The sequence below is a fragment of the Chaetura pelagica genome, unplaced genomic scaffold (assembly GCF_000747805.2).
Source record: "Chaetura pelagica isolate M959 unplaced genomic scaffold, ChaPel_1.0 scaffold55, whole genome shotgun sequence".
Classification (NCBI taxonomy): domain Eukaryota; kingdom Metazoa; phylum Chordata; class Aves; order Apodiformes; family Apodidae; genus Chaetura; species Chaetura pelagica.
The window spans coordinates 2,944,780-2,947,656 of NW_009953571.1; positions in this window are offsets into that span (position 1 = coordinate 2,944,780).

The window sequence follows — 2,877 nt, forward strand, 5'->3', positions numbered from 1 at the left end:
AGACCAACTTACACAAAAAAGAAATTGTAACAGAAAAAGAAACTTGTTCAGGATAAGCAAATGACTAAAATTTTAAGGCAAGTTTGTTAATCTTCTGTCATATTTGTGTAAGTGCCTTGGAAATATCACAAGTGTCAAAATAAAAAGGTTGTAATCTTGAAACACTTGAAAAATAAGACACAGGCTCCTCCTAGTGGTAAAACCAGAAGGATTATTTTGTTCTAAGAATCTTCTGGCACTATTTATTCTTACCAGCTAATCTCAGTGAGCCTTCCATTTGGTTCTGGAAGGTTTAGAAACCTCTAAGTTCTTACTGCTGCTAAGGAATTCTTACCTAAAGATCAAAATAAGTGGAACATGACATAACACAAGCAAATCACCATATTTTTTTTTCTCAACAGTGAGGTTTATGTATCTATCAACACTTAGGTGTGATGAAATGAAGGTGAGAAGGATGGAGGACTGCATTCCAGACAGCTTTTGCTCATATACCAATTTTAAGCCCAATCTCCAGAACTGCATTTGGTATCCGGAGAACAGCACTAGGCATTTAATAGTGGAAACACTGCATAGCATGCCTTTGTCTCAGATGAATATTCTACATTCTCACAATTACCAAAACACCTGCCAAGCAAAAGATTTTGTATGTTTCAAATATTTCTTCAATTTTCAAGCCACGTCAGTTGCTCTCACCTAAAGAGCAGGAAAGAAGCCCAGGGTCTGAAGTTGTTACTGATTCTTTCTTGCCATTGAACATCTAGTGCTACAAATATTTAGCTACAAATATTTCATTTTGGTCATTAAAAAAAAAATAAATCTGGCAAAAGGGACAGAGGGCCATTATCAGGCCTTTTAAAGTCTTATTCTGGACTGAAGTTCCTCAGCAGTGTAGAGCATACAGTGCTTCATGTAATTTATTCTTTTAAGTAAAAGAAATATATACTTGCAACAAAACAGCTTCTACAAGGAAATAAAGGAGCTGTATATAGTAAGCAATGCTGTGTATTTAATTATTTTAAACTCTAATCTCCCCCTTATAATTTTAACTTATTTGAATATGTTAATAGGCCTAAAATAATATTTGCAAATTAAAAATTAATATTGACAATTTAAGTGAGAACCAGTATAGCAGTAAACAGAACAGCTTTGTAGACCAAACTGATTTCAGTCTTCACTGTACTTGTAACACAGTAGTATCAAGAATACTGCAATTGCTAAAAATTCAGATATTGCTGCAAGAAAATTTACAGTCTCAGAAGATAGAAGCAAGAAAATAAATATAAACCAGCCTATTTTCAGTTTTTTCTTTACATTAGGAAAGCATGAAAAATCCTTTACTTTGTTTCTATTTGCACATGTGCAAAAATTGCAGTATTTCAGGTGTGTCTCTTTTCCTTATTCATGTTTTTCAGTTTTTGTTGAAAAGACAAATTGCATGGATGTTAGGAAAGAACAAAAAACCCAAAAGTTTGAACTGCTTATGTAGAAAGAAATGTAGATATTTCCATTTACAGTCTTACCTTTTTCATTATTTGATATAAGTGTGTGATGTCTTTTGTATTTGGTTACCTTAATTTCAGAGTAAGTTGTATCAACGGAAAAGCACAGGAGGATGAAAACAGTTGCTGGTTGAATGACATTTTATTTTCACATTCAGACAGCTGTACAGTTTCTATAAATAGATGTGGTACTATAATATTTACATTATTTCCTCACCCATTACTAGTGTAACCCATTCAAAACAGTGGACACCCTGACCAAGCCAAAACAGGGCTATTTCTGGGTGCATTTACTCAGAATTCTATGTCAAAACATACATCAGTTTGCATCAGAGCATTTTTTCCCAGGTATTTTACATGTAACATTATTTTCTCTAGACAGTCTCTCTTCCCAGCATCCTAAGAGCTTTCCAGACAAGTGCAGCACAATTCAAGAACAAAAACAGGATGCAAAAAAACATTCATAATCTGCCTACTTAAAATAAGGAACATGATGGATAGTAGTAACTAGGAGTTTTGTTATACATTAACACAGTATTTGCAAGATAGGTTGATATACGGATACAGATTGGAAAAAAGCAATAGCTTAAAAATTTGGAGACATCATAATCCTTTGAGCTTCTGAACAAGTTCTACAGATTGCAATAGAAAATTTTGTGTAGACTGTAGTTACAAACCCAAAGGCATGGGTCTGCTGTGTGCTTCTGCCAATGTTTCCAAGTTTTAAATTTCCTTATTAATTTTCTAATCCCTGTGATGAACTGCTTTAGATAGTGTTTATATGCATCTGTTTACTGGTGGGATAACTCCCCTTTTAAAATCCACACAATCCATGAGGTGTCAGGGTTTTTCACAATATACTGCCTTCAAAGTTTCTCCATCCACTTGTTTTCCCACTTGAGAAGCAGTCACCTCCACAGATTTAATAGCCAAACTTCAGTTGTCACATGATATTTTAAGACTAAGGTAGCTAAATTGTTCATCTCTACCAAAAAGGTCTGAAGAACCATGTGACCAGAATTCCACACTGGTGGCTAAAAATGAACAACACAGAAGGAAAACAATAAAAACACTACAGTTAAACAACATGCAGGACCAGACTGCTTCCACTGTGCACATACCAGAGAATCTGAAAGCAGAAGTCTGCAGTTGTACAGTGATTAATCTGTAACAAGTACCACTAGAAACCAAAAAACAACCAAACTGAAGCTGTTAGTCATCTTAAGAAAAAAGGAATTAGAAAGGAATGGCCACAGTAGGTCACTCACTGCTGGATGCTGATGCTCAAAACTGTCTGATAACAGCTCATATCAAAACTCCATTAAGGATGAAATTGAAGGAGACTGAGTAATGGAAGTCTTCAGTTTTCCTATAGGGA